A 23,684-nucleotide genomic window follows, 5' to 3' on the forward strand; every position below is an offset into this window, starting at 1 on the left:
CAAGCTCACCATCAGAGCCAAGCTCACCATCAGAGCCAAGCTCACCATCAGAGCCAAGCTCACCATCAGAGCCAAGCTCACCATCACCCTTCCTCCTCTATCATCTGCTGCTTAACACTCCACCCTTTTTTTCTTTCTTATCTCTCTTTTTACCTGTTTCTTTGCATTAAAATGCTACAAACAAAATGTTAAGCATATTAAAAATACATTGTTGAAACTCCAATCAATCTGGAATTCACCAAACACACCTGAAAAAGAACTGAAAATTCTAAACCAGATACAACTTAAACCACTTCTAGCAAAACAAAAATTCTTGATCTCTCCTAAAAATTAAATAAATTAAATTAAAAAAATAACAATTAATTCATAGTAGAACATTTTCCTGACTGAGATGAGTTGTTAACAGGATTATAATCTTTCAAATTATCAACCTCATCTCAAAATAAAAATGATATAAAAACATAACAGAATTATTTCATAATGTAAACCTATCACTTCCCAATACAAGTATGTCTAAGATAATATAGACTAACCAAATGACCAACACATATTTCATAATTTTATTTACACTTCAAATTGTATATTCTTCAGTTGCTTTCATTTGCCAAATTTCTAGAAAATGCATCTCTCTTTTGATTAAAATTGATCCAGCAAGTCTTAAGAATAGCAAACTCATAGGAATAGGAATAAAACAAATAAAATGTAGTAAATGGTAGCTAGATTAGAATGGAACCTATACAGGTCTTGTGTTATAATGCACCCTGAATGTTATAATGCACTATTTCCATTGCTTCTACAACACCTACTAAATAAACCCTGGGGTAAGTGAAAGGAACTACTCAACAACACTACATTTAGCAAGTGACTTTATGGACTTAATAATTTCACAGAAAATCAAGTCTGTAATTGGGATGCAATTTGCAATTAGACTGATTTCACTCATTTCCCATTTTCTTCATTTCTCTAAAGTTTCAATCATAATTAAGACTTCAACATTACCTCATCATCCATCTCTCTCCATGTTGACACCCCACTCCCATACACACACACAGAAATGCAGTTCCTTGCAACACTACCTACTCTTTCCCTCTTCCCACATGCACAACTGCAATCCCTATCTACATATATTCAGTGACTTCCTTTTTAAAACTGTGCACTAAGATACCTGTGTCATTTGAAGCTCTTGAAGGGCAATATCTATCCAGAATAATTCCCCAAAACTGCTTGCATGGTTTATTTATCCCAAACAAATTAGGTTTACATTTTTATGTTTTTTTTTTGTCTTTTTTATTTTTATTAAAGGATAGAAATTTAAGGTTGCAATTTCACATAAAAAGAAAAAGTAATTATAGATGTTGATCAAAACAAACTATGATCAGTTAAAAAATTGTTTATTTTTGGTTTCTCCTAGAAAATGAATGCAAAGATATTAAGAATATTTTTATTTATTTATTTTTTTTTTCTTACTTTAATTATTGATTAAATGTCTAAATATCTGAGATGAGTTGCTGTTAATAAGATTAGGCTTCTTTTTAACTATTTAACTTCATCTTTACAGACAGAACATTTAAAAAATTTTTTTTTTTATTTATACTGATTAATTTGATCTTTAAATTGTCATCAGGTGTCTTATTTCTGGATATACACACACTTCTAGATTGGATTAGAACTAGAGACATCTATTTCTGAATTAAGAGATGTAACATGTATTCAGTTGGCTACTGGAGCACAAACCTCAATTATTATCATTCAATGATTAAAATAAATGCTTTGAAATAAATAATTTTTCGTCAATTTATATGACTGGGAGAAAGGGATATTCAAATTCATTTGCTTATTTTAAATCTACTTTTCCATGCTGCATGGATTCAATGAATACATATTATTGCAGTATTATTTTATAGCCTGATGCTCTTCCTGATATTAACTCTTACCTGTTTTTCAAGTAAGGGATGTTTTAATCCACTAACCGTCAAAAGCACAGAATTAGTGGACAAGGAATGTCAACAAACAACAGAATTTTAAACTCAATGCAAAGTGCAGAATGTAAAGATTCTCTCTCTCTCTCTCACACACACACACACGGTGGATTTCATACAGTTTCCATTTATCAAATCTACTAACAAGACATTGTCCAAGGTGCCATGCAGTTAGACAGAACACCACATTATAAAGCAGAGTGCATCTACACAGCCATGCATGCACCTTAAATTGGGTTTTGATAGAATCTTCATAGTTTGCTATGGAAACATATTTGTAGAATGCCCAACATTAAAATATCCCCTTCGAACCGAAGTGTAGTTATTCTGTGTGTGATTACCACCCATAAGCAAGAAAAGGTTTATATGACATACATGGTACAAAGTAGAGGGAAACCTACAACTTAAGATTGCTTTGCTTTCCTAACACCCCTTAATGTTACAATTTAAAAAAAGTAATTATACAGCAATGAAGAAAATGAAGTATAGAACTCTTTAAAGTCCTGGAACATTATTTTATGTTTCCTTATTTTAATTGGTATATATTCTTGAAATCAATCATAACTATTCATATAGCTAGGAATGCTGAATTGAATTATTTTGATATATACTCTTTAATTCTAGCATAGGCAAAACATGAAGCCACAGATGTTTTTGTTGTTGGGGAGGTAGGGATGTAGACGGTTATATATATATTTTTTCAATACTTGATGGAAACTTTATTTTATTGACTCTTGAGATGATGGAAGACAAAGACAGTCTCACCAGGATTTGAACTCAGAACATAAAGAGACACAAATAATGCAAAGCATTTTGTTCAATGACCTACCAATTCAGTCAATATTACAATAACCTTACATTTATTTTATGTACTGAAATATATATTTTTTTCTTTTATCAAATAATTAGGCAGTTTTGCTTTTAGACATTTTGCAAATTTATAAGCAAGCAAAAATTTGAAAAGATGCTATTTAACTAAGATAATTAACTAATAACTGTAATAACTCCTTAAAATCTAACCCAGTACTCTGACAGAAATTGGATGGCAGCCTGCCAGTTCAGAGAAAAAGAATGCAATGACAAACTAAGTAGAGGGAACATGTAAGTACCTACACTTTAAATGCTCATAAAGTTGACAAAGTCAACAAGTTAGCATAGTTAAAAGCTATATTTAAAGAGTTTTTAGTACAAGAATGGCACATAAGCAGTACAATTTTTATCAACATTTAAGTAAAATCAAGGTCAAATACGGTTTGCTAGAAAAATAATTAAGATGATAGTCTCATATAATGAAAATATACATGAGAACTGGGATTGAGTGTCAGAAACTGGCAATTAATGGTAATTAAATGTTTCAAGTACTAACAATAGAGAATAGATGAAATTTGTCAACCCAACAAAAATATGACGAAATGGAGAAGAGGGCAGAAAATTTACAGCTTTCTGAAAACCTCTCTGGTTGCTATCCTTCAATTTTTCCACTCTTCCTTGAGAAAAACATAAATTACGTAATAGTATAAAAGCTAAAAAAAGAAGCTGAATTTAAATACATTACTCTTATTTCAGTAAATTAAAGGTGAAAAATATAAATTATTAAAATGAGAAAACTGATATACGTAATAGAATCAGAGGTCGATATATAAACATTGTGTGTGTGTGCATGTGCATGTGTGTGTGTGTGAGTGAGTTTATTATCTCTCTATCTATCTATCTTCAAGATGGTGCTCCAGCATGGCTACAGTCTAATGACTGACACAAGTAAAAGACAAAATATTCATAAAACAAAACAGTGACTGGGAAATGAGATTAATTGATAGTTTAATAATAAAGGAAAGAGGGATTGCTATCTAATTATGCAGTAAGAATGGTGGGATGATTATTTCTAATCTTTTCAACATCAGAAATACTCCTAGTGGGAACAGGTAAAATATTAGGGGCTAGCTAACATTATTCCCAGTTTAAGTGAATGTCACTTTTAATTCAACTACTGAGTTTTATATATATATATATATATATATATATATATATAGGGTGAGGCGGAGAGGGTGGGCGTTTTTGAAATGGCTATTACTCAACCCTAAGGGGAGGGACATATGTCCCACAGGTACTATTTGGTCTATGGTATCTTAGCATTTTTTTTTCTTTTCAGCTGAAGCTATGGTGCTGTGGACGATAGAGCATTGCATGTTCGCTACGACAGTTATTTGAAGAATAACAAGTCTGTCACAGCAGTTCAGTGTGAGTTTCAGCGTCACTTCAACAATCTCTGAAATCAGGCTGTTCCCACCCATAACACAATCTTACATTGGGTGAATGAACTTTGTACACTAGGTACACTAATAGGAGACTGGTGGGGGTACCACAAACAGTACGGACCCCGGAAAATGAGGAACACATCAGACAAGCTTTGATACGGACTCCGAATCACTCTGCTCAGAGGGCATCCCACTGAACTTCACATCTGTAATCGATCAGTTAGGTGTATTTTGCATGAAGACCTGCATTTCCACCTATACAAATTGGTCCTTGGGCAACAGTTGAAACCACAGCAGCTTAACTTCACATGTCAGATAGAAGCAATTTTTGAGGCAAATGACAACCTCATTTTGTTAATGAGTGACGAAGTTCATTTTCACCCCAATGGCATGGTGAATCAACAGAACTGTCATTGTTGGGCTCTTGAAAATCCAAGAGAACTGCATGAAAGACCACTGCACAGCCCAAAAGTGATGGTCTGGTGTACTGTTAGAAAAGCTGCCATCACTGGTCCCTTACTTTTTTGAAGACAATGGAAATGCTGTTACTGTGAACTCCAAGTATTACTCAAGATGATAAACAACTTCTTTGTGTCTGAATTACAATGAAAACGAATGCTTATTTGATGTGTGTGGTTTCAGAAGGATGGGGCGATGGCCCACACAGCTAGACTATCAATGGACATTCTTCGCTCTCTCTTCAGTGACCACCTCATTTCCAGATTTACTAACTTTCCTTGACCCCCCCCCCCTTGGTTTCCTGACATGTCCATGTGTGATTATTTCTTGCGGGGAAACTTCAAGGCATGTGTGTATGCACATAAGAAACAGCAACCAGACCACCTTCAAATACACAATCATCTTAAAAAAGAGGACTTAGTCCTAAATACAGTCTGAATAAATGAGGAGATGGTCACAGCTGGTATGTCTTTATCATAGGTCTGCTTGCTTGGTCAGAGCTGACCTGGGCTAAACAATAACAGCGACTCAATAGTACATCATTATAGACAACCAATGAAATAATAAATTCCAATATGACTTTTATTTGGAATTATTACAATAACTCACTGAAATTCAAACAATTTAATATCTCTATGTGTCAATATATGACAAAAGAGGATATCATTTAATTATTAATATTAATAACTAAAGCCATTCTATAACTCTCAAATTATTGTTTTATTATGCTGATTTCATTGTTTAGAAACCAGGTCAACCCAGAGCAAGAAAACTTATGATCATATATGTTCAAATTCCACCAAGGTTAACTTTGCCTTTCATCCTTTCAGGGTCAATAAAATAAGTACCTGTTGAGCACTGAGGTTGATGTAATCAACTCACCTCCACTGAAATTGAAGGCCTTGTGTCAAAATTTGAAACAACAACAACAATATTAATTATTATTATTATTATTATTATTATTATTATTATTATTATTATTAGGGCAAGTGCATTAACTGAATCATTAGATTGTCAAACAAATGCTTTGCAGTATTTATTATCCCAGTTGGTTAAGTTCTAAGTTTAAATCCTGCCAAGGTCAACTTTGTCTTTCATCTCTGGGGGGTTCAGAAAATAAAATACCAGTCAAATACTGGGGTCAAGGGCATTATCAACCACCCTTCAAAAATTGCTGGCCTAAATTAAAAACAGTTATTAATGTCTTCATAAGTCTTATTTTTATCATGCTCTTGCGAAACACAGCTACCTTAAATAAATGAAGTGTTTTGTCTAGGATTTTGTATTCTATTCTACTGAAAAAATGATTATTCTATGTAATATGTGTGCAGTGTATAGTTATGTTATTAATCTCTATATGTTGCGTATGTGAATTATGTATTGTCTGCATAAATTAGTATTTGTCTGCATGATTCCCAAAGCACCTGTTATTAGAGAGACTGTTTGTTTTCTTACATCACATCGTTGTAATCATGTCTCCAGCAGTTTCATATGGGTTTCCAGAGCACTACCATGTGAAATTCTAATTTCCTAGAATGTCTTCTTGAGAGTAGAGTCATGTTTGTATACTAAAACAATTTTGCTTAGTTGTGGGGTTTGCTTTATGGTTTCTTGTTATTATAGTATTTTGTCTATTTGATGTGTAGATTGTATGCAATGTGATCTGTGTTATTTTGATGGGTGGTAATTGTACTTAGTATTGTAATATGGCTGATGTTGCATTTTAGCATCAGGATTATGTGTAGAGTAGGTGCCAAATGTTTTACATGTTTTAGTACCAGGTGTACAATATCTAGTATGCAAGGTTGTGTGACTTGTATCATATTAATGGGCAGTAATTGTGTAGAATATGAATTATTGGAGTTGTCGCATAAGGTATGTAATTTTATGTATTGTATTATTTTTTGGGGTGGTGATTATGTACAAAATATGCTGTATGGGTGGTGGTATATTGTTTGGTTATTTCTACAAAATCATTATTGTTACTTCCAATCCATATGGAAGCTTAAGGCTGACAGTTAGCTATTTGCAGTAAGTACAGACATGTTATACTTGTGCTTTTTGAAGACTGAAGTTGAATTTTCTAGCAAAATAAATCAATTTGATTCTGAGTAACTATTTCTTAACACAAAATATTTGGCTAAAAACTGGAAACAATTATTTTCACAAGTTCAACCAAAAAAGTACACAGGGTTATGTCTTTACTTTGTGAAATGCAACAACAATAATGGACAATTTTCTTTGGCCACATCACTTTGCTGGCATTGCATCAGATACAAGAGCAAAGTGGATGCACACAGTGCTTGTATCTGATGTAGTGCCAGCAGTCCTGTCAGACACCATAAATTTCAGGCTGTAGCTGCTGATTGATACTGACAGGTGAATATTTTAGATTTGTGTATTTCTTGGATTTCCTCTGTCCCTGTTTGCTAGACTCCTTCACTAAATCAGGAAAGGCACTCGCAATTGTTCTCTGGAAATTTCTCAGAGAAATGCAGCAAATTAGCAGTATGCCATCTCTAGAACTGCAGGAAGAATAAAGTCCATCCCTTTAGTAATGAGCATACTATTGTCATCATGAAAAAAAATAATAAACCCAAGTTGTGGAATATTTTGCCTTTCATCTTTTCAGGGGTCAATAAAATATGATTGAGGAAAACTATTTCATAGGGACATATTGCATACTAAATATGATAGGGTCTCACAGTGAGTTAAAAAAAATGTTCATCTCTTATATTCATTGTACTATAGTGAATATAAACATTATCAAGCATTAAGTGTCACAGTTTACTTGCTGAGTACAAGTTCAATCTGTGAAAGAGTGAATCTATAAATATTCTACTTCAAGAGAAATAAGCAAGAGGCATCACAAGTACTAGAATAAGTAAGACAAGATGATCCTAGGAATGGACAATGAAATGAGAACAATCTAGCCCCTGAACTGAATAAAATATTTGGTTTGAAACCTCAAGAATATTACTGAATACGACAGGCACCCGAAGAAGGCAGGATGATACAATGACTGAAATGTCATGTCTATAATAACCAAAATAAGAACAATAGTCCAAATATAACAGTATATAATAATGATAATTCCTCATTTCAGAAATTCAGAAAAAAATGCCAATAATACATTTGAAATCAAAACTCATAAGTTAGTTGGCCAAAAATACCAAAACCTCTCTATAAGAGTGGCAAGTGATAAAACTTCAACCACCATGGGTTCAAAAGATTCTTCTTCAGTTAATGGTTTCAATCTCAGCAATGTAAGCTACTAAACTATTTACTGATTTTCAGTTACTTTACATTCTAATGAGCTATTCTCATTTGAAGTTTTGATCTGTTCTACCACCACTATGCTCAGTATCTCACTGATGAAGAATGAAATTACAAAATTCACAATCCTAGAAAAATCAAAGCTTATTTGCATATGTTATCACTGGATTGAAAGATGAGTTTAACAATGTATAGTTCAAACATATGGTCTTTGTGAGAGAACTATTCACAAACCCATTCATAGATCTCTCATAAAGATTAATGGATAGTCTTGCCAGGAACACTGCCAAATGCTAGTGTTTGATCCCAGATCCTTCAGGTGAGTGAAAAGAAAAACTATTTAAGAACCTTACAAAGCTCAGAAGGATAATATATCAGCTCTAAATTCACAGTATTAAGAAAATATGAGAAAAACTTCCTACTAATGATGCCAGACTGGTACTTGTAACATTCTCAGAAAATTTGGCACTTATTCACAACAGCAAGAAGAACTGAAGCCTATAGAATTAAGTGTACTGCCCAAATACATAAAATATCAGCAGTAGATGTGAACCAGAGATAGTTGGATACCTTTCCCATTTGCCATTTTACATTTAATGTCAGGTCAGTAACCAAATGTCTTACCAATTTTGCAGCCATCTTTAGAGATTATATTAATAAGATTCTTATAACAACCACAGCAGAATATTAATCAGATGATATCTTAGCTAGTAAGTGCCAATTGCCAATTGTATCAGTTTTTCATTATGACCACTCAGTAATATTAGGATTTACTTAAATCCTTCTCTTAATTGGGTAATAAATTTGCAGGATGGAGCATCTGAATTTGAATTGTAGCCATCATAAATGTGAATATAAATAATATTGTCATTGAGCGTCCAGCTAGTATTCAAAATAAATTTCCAGTATCAATGAGAAGCCAAGCACTTTCGAAAGCTGAGTAAGCAGAATTCATGAACAGCATTTGATTCCAAGTCTTAGTTACTTCACAGTACATATACTACTAATGCCCTTTACTAGGGCATTAGTAGTATATCTTATAATTTTATAACTCCTATTCTTCTTACTTTGAAAGTATTAAAGCTAATTACCTCTTGAAGGATACTGATGGCTAAAAAGAAACAATTATAAAACAGACCATTTTTTTTCCAGCCATAACATTTCATTATGAAGAGAAGTAAGATTCTACAATCAAACTACCAGACTATGAAGCATGAACAACTTCCTTATGAAACAAGTAGAGATAAGGTTGTATAGTTGTTGTGCTGATGAGACTTATTGAGGCAGAAACACATTTCGAATATCTCATCTCCAGATAAGCTTGTCCTTTTCTTTAACAACCTAACTTTGGAGAATTCTTGATTCATGAGATTATTTCCTCTTCTCATATGGAGCTGATCTTAATTGCTATTTCTCTTGAGGCATAGAAATTTTAATAAACCAAAAATTTATATTGTATGGTATTTGATAAATGTATTTATCCATATTATTTATATGATAAATTAGTAGTTATTATAACCAAAAGGCCGAGAAACACGCTTTTGTCTAAGATCCTAAGCTTAGTAGTGGATATTTTTCATATTAGAGTTGTTTTTATGAAGACCCAATCCTGCTGCCAGGCCAAAGATTAAAGCACAATCAATATGAAACATGTAAGAACACTTGAGAGCAATAATATTTCTCAATTATGACTGACTGATATGCTGTTGCAGATTGAGTGTATTTCTCAAGGAAATTTCATAACTGTTGAAATCAGAGAACAATATTATTAGGGAGAAAGAAAAAGGTGCCATAAATCACCAAAATAACCAAAATTAATAATTTTTCTAAACAATATTTTTATATTTATGAATTCAATGGAATTGATACTTCTTAACATCACTAGATTAATATTCACTCTGTGATAATCCACTGAAATCGATGCTGCTTATTATCACCAGATTAATATCTGATCTGTGTAAGCATGTAACAGAGGTATCTAAATAAGACATGGAATCATGTATGCACACATGCACAAACACAATGTTTTAACACCGAGAAAAGTAAATTTATGTTATTAAATTATGCTAGAGAGACTTCATGAAAACTTGCACATAAACATAGGTAATATTGAAAACTTACATATAAATTACAAGCATTAAGGAATGAGAGGGCAAAATGAGGGAGAGCATGAGTTAGTGAGTCATAAATGTAATATAAGGAACTGATAAAAATAAAATGATAGCAGTAGGTATGATGTCTAATTTATTAAACGAAACTAATAGCTTCTGATAAACAAAATAGTACTAGTGTTACAAATCAGATAGCTAATTAACTACTAAATCACAATTTGCCCATGCAATATACGAAAGAATGAAATCTTTTACTGGAGATATATTTTTGCAAATTTTTTTTTTTCTTTTACTTGTTTCAGTCATTTGACTGCGGCCATGCTGGAGCACCACCTGTAGTTGAGCAAATCGACCCCAGGACTTATTCTTTGTAAGCGTAGTACTTATTCTATCGGTCTCTTATTGCCGAACTGCTAAGTTACGGGGACGTGAACACACCAGCATCGGTTGTCAAGTGATGTTGGAGAGACAAGCACAGACACACACACACACACAGACACACACACACACACACACACACACACACACACACACATATATATATATATATACATATATACGACGGGCTTCTTCCAGTTTCCGTCTACCAAATACACTCACAAGGCTTTGGTCGGCCCGAGGCTATAGTAGAAGACACTTGCCCAAGGTGCCACGCAGTGGGACTGAACCCGGAACCATGTGGTTGGTAAGCAAGCTACTTACCACACAGCCACTCCTGTTTACTATAATGAAATAAAAATATTAAGGAATGTTAAGTGACTGGTCAGTAGGTGAGAATAGTGACAGAAGAGTACAGAGATTTATGAGTTAAATTAGTAGATCTTGGTTAACACACACACACATGTAAATGTAATAATAAACTCAAAGACACAGCCAAGATTAGGCTTGATGTGAGAGAATCTGTGATGAAATTTCAGAATATAAGACAAAGCTAACATAAGTTTATACAATCATTGTTTAGAAGTTGTCCCCCATCACATAAAAAAAAGGAAAGAAAAAACAAAATCCACTGAGAGTTGATTATATTAATTCATTTATTTTTTGTTTCATGAATCTTTTGTACACATATGAACTAGATATCACAAAAATGGTTAATTTATTTAAGTTTTTTTTTTTTTTTGGTTAGGATGCCTATAATCAATTTTTTTTATGACTATAGATAGTCAATATTATTAACATCATTATGTGTAAAACATTTTATGAGGTAACTAATTTATCTAAAAGTAAAATTCCTATAAATAAACCCTTTCTTAAAAAGAAATTTAACTATCATAGGTAAAAAAAATGTTTGTTTTACTTGAATCTAACAACTAATTAGATTAGTAATATATTCATAATAAAATGTATTTGGCTGGCTGGTTTTATCATAAAGTAGATTTAAATAAATGGTATCAAAGTAAAATATTTTAAACAAAAAGACTATAAAGTAAATTGAAGAACAGAATATTTTTATTCTATTCCTCACATTCCTCAGAGGAAAATCTAACAAAAAAAATGTATGTAGCTAATTTCTGTCAGTCCCATAGTTGAGTTGAATGGACAATTGTGAACTTTGATCATGTGCTTTCATAGACATAGAAATTGTGCGGAAAACATTTTACAGATATATTATGTACATATGAGAGAGAGAAGGGAGAGTATTTACAGGTTCTACATACCTTCACAGAGTTTGCTTTTGCTTAAGCATCTTAAACTAATTTGCTTTTGTTGTTGTCCAACCAATTGTGTGAAAGGATCATTTTGAACTTGAACCCTGACAGGTTTAGCTCATTTGATTCCTTCTGGGGTCAATAAAAAACACCAGTAATGTAAATACAAGGCATTTTAGCTGGTTGAAGGTAAATGATTGTCATCAGACAATTTCACTCAAATTGCACTTAATAAAATGGAAATAAATGCTGGTAAATGCAAGACAGAAACAAATGGTAAATCAAAAGAATTCTGAAAGTAATCTTTTGACAAACATATTACCAAAATCCTGAACTAGTCCAAGTGAATGTCAGGAAATGTTCTTGGAAATTCCAGTTTAAGAAACTGAAAAAATTCACTGCCACTAATCCTCTCAATGAAACAAGTTTAAAATTCTTGCTCCCCTATCAGCAGGGCTGGTGCTAGAAAGTGCAGGGCCCAATTGGAGAATTGTCAGTGGGGCCTTCTACTCTACAAAAGCTGAATATTAGCGTTTTATGCTTTGTGTAGTGCACCAGTCCCAGCCAAAATGCATCCTCCACTTAAGCATGTGTGTAGGGCCTTCTCTTGTCGCAGGGACCAGTTTGAACAAATCCGTCTAATTGGCTTAAAACCAGTCCTGCCCATCAGTATATTTACATTGAAGTAGCTATATACATCCATTGGCCTATCGCTGAATATTATAGTGCAAGAAAACAAAGCAATCCGTGTGCTGATATTTGAATCTACAAAATGTAGTCCAAGGCATCACAGGGCATACAGAACTGATCAGTTCAGTTGTTCAAGAACCTGATACACAGTTATTTCATTAAAATTCCAGACCAGCTCTTGATATTTTAGTATAAAAAAAAGTGTTGCACATGCTAACATATTATTACATTGAAAGAATGACAGGTTGAGATTCGTTTTTTTAAGTTAAAAACTAACACTGTCCATTGAAAAATAATAAACGTTATTAGAATACATGACACCAAAAAAGCAATAATTTCATGTGTTTTTTAATCTTTTACCAAGTCTGATGTAATAAAATAAAACTAACAGTAATTTCAACACAGAACCAAGAGAAGTATTTTATTATCATTAGTTAAATATATAGTTTATTTGAAATATTTTTAATACTAATATTGGTTTTCCAGTAAATGCCCCAAACATTGCTCCATGAGCAAGGTGTTGAGTTTTAGAGTGTCGGAGGTAATTAGATATTATTACTGCTAAAGAAAAAAAAAAATCATAATTTTCACTTTTTAGTTTATTTCTAATAATATCCAAGCAAGAACAGTATTTAAATATTTAATCCATGAAAGTAGGAGGATTTTTTTTTTTAAGTCCAGTATAATAATGCCTTTTTCTACTCAAAGCCATTACATAACAAGTAGAAGCTAACACATTTCCATTCATGCAAAATAGATAAATGAATAAAAATCAACAAAGATAACAAAAATGTAAATAAATACATGAAACAATACACGTTTTCTATGTCACTAATAAACCCTTCCAGGCTCTAGAAGGCATATGACAGTGTATTTCAGTTCTCTCTGGTGACTCAAGCAACAAGTTTCAAAATAAGAATTCAAAATATGTAAAATTCTTCATGATATGGCTTATTTAATTTAGAGAGCTTGCCTAGTAAACTGACCTTGACTATCAAAGGTAATTAGTACTTCCTTAAATTTATGGTATATATATTCATTAGAAAGTTCATATCATAGCCATCTATTTAGTTTTGTATTTATTTAAATGCTTGCTTAGAATCAGCATCATCATCATTTAACATTCACTGTTCCATGCTTCTTGCTTGGGTCAGACAGAACTTGTTAAGGCAGTATTTTCTGCAGCTGAATGCCCTTCCTGTCACTGACTCTCATCTGTTTTCAAGCAAGGTTATATTTACCCATGGCCAGAAATATTTTTCAAGGAAGACTGGAAATGAACAACATAGCTTGTATGATGGTGATATTAATTTACAGCTATTACATGATGTCATGTCAAGGAGACACAAACACACCCACACAACAAGCTTCTTTCAGTTTCCATCAACCAAATCCACCCACAAGACTTTGGATGGCTCAAGGCTATAGTAGAGGACACTTGCCTACTTTTGTCTAGTTCAATTGATTGCTTCCTCTAGTAATACATATTGTTTCTAATACAAATAATGACATTGAGAACAGACAGTTTCATCAGGTTTCCTTTTATATCCTATTCTTTCTGCAGATTAATAAAAGAAGTATCAGTAATACATTGAGGGTCAATTAAATTCTCTATTACCTTCCCTAGCAAAAACAGTCTTACATCTAAGAAGTCAACCATAAGATTAATAATCTTATTCTTGTCAACGGTAACAATTTCTATATAATAATAATATTTTTGTTGGCACAAAAGTATAATTGCAACTAGTCTATAATCTCTCTTACAATATCCAGTTCCTCTTATACTTACACAGTCAGTCTGGTAATTGATTTTGAAACCTTATGCATACACATCTTTGAAAGTCCTTTTGATGTGTATATAACTGTCTGGTTTGTAAAAGAGATGGTGTTTTCAGGATGTGTGAATTTTTTATGTTGTTTATTGTTTAGTCCGAGACCAGCTTTGATTGTAAAGACCTATGACCAAAGGCTTTCAAGCTATAACAAATTCAAACATCCACGACTACATTATTCTATATCTCATTTCTTTTTGAAAACATTAGGATTTAATTCAAGGGATATTTGACTGCTATTTCTAGCATAGGAGCGACTGTGTAGAGGCTCCTTGCTGAAAGTAATGGTTGGTTGTACTTTTTCGTTCTTTAGACTAAGTGGAGGAAAAACAGAGATGATTGTTGAATAGTCTTAAGTCAGCTTTGATTGAGCAGGTATATAAAAAGCATGCCAGCCATGACATTCCCATCTTATTTATTTTTTGAGACTGTATAACTCTGGACTACATTATAAAGTGTGCCTTATTTTTAAGGAGGCAGGGTATGTTTTGAGTAAGATTTGACCACTAGCAGGTTGGGAGAGAGCTTTTAGTAGGTGCCACCTTCAATCTATATGTTTAAAGCCAGACTTCATTATGGTTGATGTTGGCTTATAGTAATTATGCAAGTACATCTAGAGATATGTAGTAGGACGTATGCTTTGTGGAGAAGTACAGGAAGGTTATGTAGGTCTAAGGTTGAAGAAAGTAAGATATAGAAAAGAATTTTAAATACTCCTTTTGGAAAATGTAAATTTTTAATGTCTTATTTCTATTCTACATTTCACTTTGACAGTCTAAGAGGAAGTGCACAATTCAACGTTTTAGTGTTATTCCTTAATTAGATTTTTAAAGATTTTGTTTATTGCTGATTTTCTCTTTTTTAAGTGAGTTAGCTAAAGTTAGCCTTCCACTTAATGTTGATGAGATTGATGCAGTTGATGAACAAGTTTGTATATCTAAAGTTCAATGTCAACAGGAAAATATGTGCAGACATGCCAGATCTGTGAAAACAGAATTGGGGAGGTACTTAAGGTATAATTTAGGATGTAAAACATAGTAGTTAAAGACAGTTAGACTGACACATATTTTGATAAATTGAAGAGTATTCATGCTCCAAACAGTAACTGTGTCTGGTTATCCAGTTATTGATGTAATAACAAACATAAACAGTGCATTTGATGATAAATCTTTAAATCCCAAAACACTCACAATACATTATCTATCCAACAACAATCTCAGCTTCGGGCTATTTGCTAGTTAATTTAATTTAATTCCCTGTCTATTGATCTGTCCATCTATTTATCTTTCTACCTGCCTCCACTCAGTCATAAACGCCTACCTACTTCTGTCACCTCAAAAGTCAATGATAGTTAAACATTAAACTCTTCTAAACTGGCAACAAAATTTGCATATTTTATACTATTCTGACATTTTCAAGTTTTTTTGTTTTTTTTTTACATAATTCAGTTATTATCATCTTGCAATGCTATTAAACCACATAACTGTAAAGATACTATATACACAATTTAATCAGGTTACTTCACACACATACACGCTGTACAGTAAGTATTCAATATAACAAAAAAATGATAGGACACAATAAGTGCTGGCTTTAGGAAGAGCTCCAGTGGTTGTTTATATTTATTTTTTTTAATGTGGTTTTAAATACACTGAAGAACAAAATCTAACAAGAAAATGCTCCCCCCAATTTGCCAAGACAAAAGTTGCTATGTTAACCCCTATCCAAATACAGAGGGGTGTTATTTCCATTTATCTTAAATTCAACTACTTCATCCTTATATAGGACTTAGACATATTTTCCCAACATCAACAGAATAGAGTTACATTAACCCAGACAAGACGGTAACTTGGAACTTTGAAGTTTCAGTATCACTGCCATGCTGCTGTGCTACATATTTCCAAAATAGTCACACAATGACAAAAATACTCCAATACAAATGCACTCACTATTCAGTACTTTACTACAAACTTAAGTGAAGTATCAGTTTTACAATTACTTTATAAACACTTATATTCTTTTCCAGACGTAAGATTTTACACAACTACCAAAACTTTTTTTTTCTTTTTCTTTTTTTAGCATCAGTTGTAATAGGTGATACTAGCTACAGAGAAGCTGAAAATGAAGAGAGTAGTTGAGTCACTCCTTGTACATAAGTTCTAGCAACAGCCTAAACTGAAATTTTTTCATAACTGAATATTTGCAAAAGACTTTCAGAAAAGAGCCATTCAAAAACAAGAACCTCTTACGTTGCTATATAAAGTCCATCTTCTTATCTACCCAAAATTCTTCATATATAAGAAGAGAGAATATGTTAAACCACTTTCAAAAGATTTCTAAAGAAAGAGAAAAAAAAAACACAGTACACACACACACACATATATATATATATACATATATATATATATATATATACATATATATATATATATATATACACATCACAGTTATGAAATAAAGTAGAAGTAGTATATCACATTGAAGCTACTGATGAGGCTGCCAGTAAGTTTTAAAATCTTCATTTCACAAGAGCTAAAATTAGGAACAGAACGAAAGTATCAAATAAAGGATTATGAGATGCACACTTCAAGAAATGCCAACAGGAAGTCTCAAGCTTATTACTAATATAGGGTGACATTCCCTTTAATAAAATAGCAAACATTTACATAACCAAGTAAATGAAGTCAATCACACATTCATTCACTCACATGATCTATACATTAGTAACACTCATTAGTGTAGGGATTTTCTTTCCTTTTTTTTTTCTAATCATATCCATTTGATTAACCCTTTCGTTACCGTATTTATTTTGAGATGCTGTTTCTTTCAAATAATTTTAAATTAAACAAAGAATTTAGTAAAATAACTTAGTTATCATTAAGCTAGTGTTAGGAACATAAATTGTGACGAAGGTTTGGTGGAAGATTTTATGAAAACAAGACATTTGTACTACAGATCCAGAGGCGGTTTCAGTCGGGTTGGTATCGAAAGGGTTAAGGCAGCAAGCTGACAGAATTGTTAAAACATTTGAAAAAATGCCTAGCAGCATTTCTTCCTATTTATTATGTTCAGTGTGTAAATTCTACCAGTCAATATTGCTTTTCATTCTTTAAAATAAGTACTAGAAAAATATTGAGCTAGATATAATCAACTTACCCTTCCCCTCAAAATTGCTGGCCTTGTGCCAAAATTTGAAACAATTATGTCCATTTGATGATGACTCTAAAATGAGATGCTTAAACATGGGAGAACTTTAAGATGCTCATAGGAATCGGTACTTAGCTCCAGTTTCATAATATTAAACAAATGAGAGATAAATCTACCACTAGCTCAGATGCCATTTTATCACAGGTTACATTTCCAGAACATCGCATACCTACTCCTGGTAGCTAAATAAACTGAGGTGCACTGAATTACATTTACTGCCCAAATACCCATTGAAATACCAGTAGTGGATTTGAGAAGGTAGACTGATATCAAATCCACTTAACATTTTGTTCCAACAAAGTCACAAGCAATAAGGATGACTCAGTTATGAATGAGGTTCAAAGAATTATCCTTATGTGAACAGATTTTGAACTCTAGATCTATGCAGTGGTGACTATATCCCAGCTAGTAGACTCATCCATTCTATCCTTTTGCTTCTGTCTAAAAATGATGGGACTGGTTAGAATGTGTTAGTTTCTGGTTTGAATGATTAGAGAGAGAATGACATTGCTGTTAAGGAAAATATCTATTTCATTCAGTGAAGCTAAACAAAGATTTTCAACGCATCAATAGAGATGGGTCCAGCACACAAGTAAAGAGACAGGAGCTTAGCCTCAGCCCAAATGTTCATATAAACAGAGAATATATTAACTGAAATAGAGCATAGTTAAAAACATGTAGGATGAAATTAACTATCTGATTAACACATAATCTAGTAATCACTCATCTGAAAATTATAATCATAGAGTTCCAAAGATTTTAGAATTTGAGCAAGATGTTTGGATACCTGCAACAATTGTCTTTTGGTAGGAATTGCTATTTATTTATTGGCTTGACAGTAACTTAATATAAATGGGAAGGAAGTAAATCCTGTAAAACATTCTGCAGAATCATTTGTACAAGACTTGTTTGATGATATTTACACCATTCCAAATGGAGTCAGACAAGTTGTGTTTTACAGCCTCAGAGACGTTTATTCAATTGAAATCCAAGGTGCATTTAGCCCCTTTGTCTCCTAGATTAAATTACTTAACCAGTCAGATTATTAACTATGTTAAGAGCCATCATCATCATTTTAATGTTTTTCCTTCCATGATTTGTTGGGATAGAATTCAACTCATCTGTGATGTTTAATGACCAACTTAAGTATTCTGTGATCTATTTTATCACAGACAACTGTTACCAGCTCAATGGGTGCAGCAAAAGTTTTTAAGAGCATGCATTATTGGACATTACACTTGTTATACAATGCAGGGTTACCATATCAAAACATAAAAAAATAACATAAAATTTCCAAGTAGCCCAATTTACCAAACAGGATAGCAATAAAGTTTCTATTTTAATGAAAACAGAGTAATTTATATTGTTATATTTGAGGATGGTCATATTTTTGCCAATTGACCACACACAATATATACTTGGTCTTCACTTCAGCTTCCTTATTATTCTTATTTTAGGACACTAAAATAAGAGTAATTTATATTTATCCTTTGTAAATCCTTAGAATAAATGCAGAATAACAGGTAGCTAGAGTTCATAAGTTTTACAAAACATGCATAAAGATTTTCCTGCAGAGAATGTGATAGTCATGTTGAAAAGCTACCAGGCAACATTGTTTTCAGTGGTAAAGCAATGTTTTCTAGGTGTGGGAAAGAAAATCACTACATTTGTTACACTTGAAAAGATGAACATACAAAGAACTTCATCCAATACTTGGAAAGGGACTGACCAAAGGTCAATGTCTGGATGGACATGGTTTATGAACATTTTCTTTGCTAGAGCTTCTACCAAAATCATGAAAATTAGTACTGAGAAAAAAACCAAAGAGATGACAAATGCTAACCATACCATCTTAACAGACATTTCTATATGAAGACAATAGCTTGGTGCAAGTTATTACAAAAGGATCAGGGCATGAAATCCTTACAAGAACTGCACAGATGATGTTAAACTATTGAAACTGAAGCAAACATGGAGAAATACGTATACAAGACTCCCGCACTAGAACTGTCTGTTTTTCTTTATGCATGTGAGATGCTACCACAACTTCTTGGGCTTTTTGTACATAGACCATATCATGAATGATTTGCGCTTACAAAACAATCCAGCATCATACCAATGAAGAAAAGAAAGCTGAGGTGGCATGATTATACAAGATCTAGCAAAAACCATTCTTCAAAGAAGAGTGGAAAGGAACAGGAGAGGCAGACAGAGGAAAGGATGGACAGAAAACATCAAAGAATGGACAGGCAAATTGTTAGTAAAGATCTAAGTTCCGGCTCACAGTTGCAGCAAATGGAGGAAACAGGTGTACACTATGTCATAATGACACTTTTAGAACTCATCAGAAGTTGAGGGCCAATGACAAGACAATTAGAGAACTGATTGATTGTGAGATGTTGCAGTAATTCCTTGAAGCACAGTAAACTACAAATGAGCATGTTAGTATAGTTGCTTTTCAACAAGATAGTACCTCTTGTCTTCATGCTACAATTGTTCAGGATTGCCTGCATAAACAATTTCCAAATCAGTTGATTGGAAATAGGAATAACAGACCATGGGCAACACTATCACTAGATTTAGCCTCTTTGGATTTATTTGCTTGGGGCTTTATCAAAGAGCAAGTCTTCCAAACAATGATTATGACTCTGGACAATTTATGTGAACATATATGAAATGCTGCAAATACTCCTGGATGTGTTTCAAAATGCTGCTGAATGATTTGAGCTGTGCACAATACTGATGACCAAAGTGTAAAACTTATGTTAAGCCCTACACTTGAAACTTCAACCAGTGTTGTTAATCTTTCATTGTCTAATTAATTAAATAATTTTAATGTGTTTCATTAAAATAGCTGGAGAGCTTATGGATATTGTGTGTAATATTGAGCAATGTAAATAGCAACGTTTGTACTATTTATAAGCATAGAAAGAATTATTTATAAGCATAGAAACTACAAATACTATTTCAACAAAAACAGATGAGAAAACTGGTGGGTAGAACATAGCGAAGGTCCATAAGTAATATATAACAATTTGACTACTTTAATGATATTTGGAAAGGGAAATTGTTAAAGCTATGTTTCACAAAATAAAGTTGTTCGGGTAATGTATGAGAAATACTGATTTCAAATTTTGACTCAAGGCCAGCAATTTCAGGGGACAGGATAAGTCAGTTACATCAACCCCAGTGTTCAGCTGGTATTTATTTTATTGACCCCATAAGGATGAAAGGCAAAGTCAACTTCAGCAGCATTTGAACTTGGATTGTAAAGATGGATGAAATGCTGCTAAGCATTTCGCCTGGCATGCTAATGATGGTGCTAGCTCACTGCCTTAATGTATGAGAAATATTGTTTCAATGAGCATATTTTTTCGATGGCTAAATGTTTCCAGTCCAATGTGTCTGATTTCTAAGTGGACTGTTTACAATACTCTCCTTTTAAGTATTACTTTTGTATATTCGAGCTATTAGGCCAGAACAAGCTTAATCCTAACCTCCCAGAATGTTTTTGTGATTCTGTTTAATTCAACTTTATTCAAATGTCAACATGTTAGTAAAAATATCCTAAAATGTTACGACTGGCTTAGTTACTTGGATAATCATAATACACACATTTCCAATTGGTACATCTTATGTAGGAGTTAATAAAAGAGGATGGAATATACTATGATATATTGTATATAGATAACAAAATGCATTTTATTACTATCTGCTTCTTAATACTTTAAATTCTACCATGTTTTGTGAGATGTAGTCACCCTTTTAGCACCCATAAATATTTGAGCTGTTTCATTAAAGCTTGTTTTATTTTACAAACATATATACATTATTGTTTAGTCAAACTCTCTAAAAAGAAAATGACAGTAACTGACAGAAAAATTGTGAATTTTCTAATTGAATATCAATGGGTTAAAACATTTCATATATGTGTATGTATATATATATATATATATATATATATATATATACATACATACACACAAACATACTCACAAATTATATATATACATACACACACACAATCTTAAAATATTTATGAGATTAACTGTGAAAATATTTCTCATAAATTTGTTTAGTTGGCATGAAACAAGTTGCTACATGGCAAGGGATATTTCCTCACTTACACAAAGCTGTGTGTCATTTTGGTTTGATTCACGGCATCTTTGAAGAAAGCCATGTTTTAAATATTTATTTACTCTGCTTACCTTTGGCCCAACATGTGCCAAAATTCCTTGCAACAGAACAGAGTGGGAGGAGGAGGATACTTTTGTTTACAAAAGTTTTTACACCTTAAGATATCTCAAGGTATTTTTTTGCTCTGAGTTGCTAAGAGACACTCATGGTTTTCCTGCATAAATTCTAAGAACTACACCTTTACTTTAGTAGAGTAACTTAACGGCAGATTTTCGTTTCATTTCTTACGTTACTGTAAAACTGATTTCCCCCTCCCCCGCCCCCAGAACTTCTTCATTCCCTTTATTACAAACAGTAACTTCACCGGAAGAGAATTACATATTAAATAAATAAAAACGATGGGTGGACTCAAAAATGTAGATTGTCGAAAAATCAGCAACAAGTTGTCCAAATTCAGATCCTTAGGAAACCTATTTCCGAGCTAAAATAAGGGTAGCAGTTGAAATAATAAGGTCATATTTTCAAAACAGGAACGACAGTTTGGAACAAGCCCTGCACACCGTTACTTGTTTTAGTTTTTCGAATATTTATTTGGATTTGTAAATTTTAAACATCGGAGATTACAATTCCATAAAAAACAAACAAAAAAAAAAGCCAATTACAAAATTTCCATCTACCCCAACCTTTTTATTTTAACCAGTCCCTTTTACCCCTAGTTCGGTGTATGCAATGGGCCGTAACTTCATTCTTGATTTTGGTTCGAAAAATATTTTATTCTGGATTATTTTGAACGTATGAGATTACGGTTTAATTATCTATTTGACAAATTCAGTCTGTCGTTACGGGCTGGTGTGCTTATTCCGAAAATCAAACAACAGAAACTTTATATACAAGAGATAACTTGTGAGTCACCCACTTGTCGAAATGTTCCACTATCACCCTTCACTGGGTTTGCATGATACGAGTGCGATTTATTTAGTTCTTATTCTGTACACATACAATCGCAGACCTATATATGTATGTATGTAGGTAGGTAGGTTTAAAACACTGGTTAGGTTCGTAGCTTTTACAAAGACGGGTGAGCAGCTACGTAGAGTTTACAAAGCAACCACCGAAGGCTTCGAATGTCGGTTATGCAAGATGGCGCCTCTTGGACCAGTCTCAGTAACAGAAAGAAACACAAACCGGCATCGAAAAAAGTAATAGTTACTTCTAACCCGTCAAAAGACAGTTGTGTAATAGTGTTGATTAATACAAACAAGAGGGACACCTTTCCATCTAAACTACTAAGACAGCAGCACACACTGAACATGGAGCTCCAATAGAAGATGCTACTTCTGTTAGGCTTTAAAATGGCATGTGCAAAACACGACTCGAATTCGCTTACAATTCCACCTAAACAGTTGGAACAGAAACAAACAGGAAAACTGGCAACAGACATGACTAGCTTGGCAATCACTATGCCAACATCTCGTCTAAACATTAGTGATTAAATATCGCTCTGGACATGATCAACTGGACATAAACTAGACGGGGTGAATATTTGTAGTCGGTGATACACACACACATATATATATATGATGTTGTGTAAAACGGTATCTTTGTATTTTATATACATACATAGTATTTTACACCTACACATAATTACAACATATATAAGACTGCATTCATTATATATGAAGTTGTAGCCGAATGGGAGTGTCATGACAGACAGCGATGTAGTATAGACATATTTCATTGATACAGTGTACAGACATAAACATGTTTACATACACCTATAACGGGTGTTCAATGAACTACAATAAAATGACAAATGTACCAATAAGTTTTTGAAAGAAGATAAAAGAAAAAAGAACGAATATAACTATCATACAGGAAAGCAAAGCAGACGACAAAGAAAACATTAATGATTATATACATACATATATATATATATATATATATATATATATATATTATTTAAAAGAGTTCCAACTCTGTCTGTTTTTTATGTTTTATTTATATTCTTATAAAATTAATGTGGGATATAGAATATGGAATATATAATATAAATAGTAAAATGAAATGAAGTATTGAATGTCTTATTGAA

General features: G+C 32.8%; 1 protein-coding gene across 1 annotated transcript in view; it reads right to left on the reverse strand.

Annotated features, from left to right (window-relative positions):
• Nucleotides 1-23,684, reverse strand: part of LOC106874077 (disintegrin and metalloproteinase domain-containing protein 12) — a 351,070-nt gene that overhangs the window by 326,543 nt on the left and 843 nt on the right. The gene's annotated exons all lie outside the window — the stretch shown is intronic.

Source organism: Octopus bimaculoides, chromosome 14 (genome assembly GCF_001194135.2).
Source record: "Octopus bimaculoides isolate UCB-OBI-ISO-001 chromosome 14, ASM119413v2, whole genome shotgun sequence".
NCBI classification, from domain to species: domain Eukaryota; kingdom Metazoa; phylum Mollusca; class Cephalopoda; order Octopoda; family Octopodidae; genus Octopus; species Octopus bimaculoides.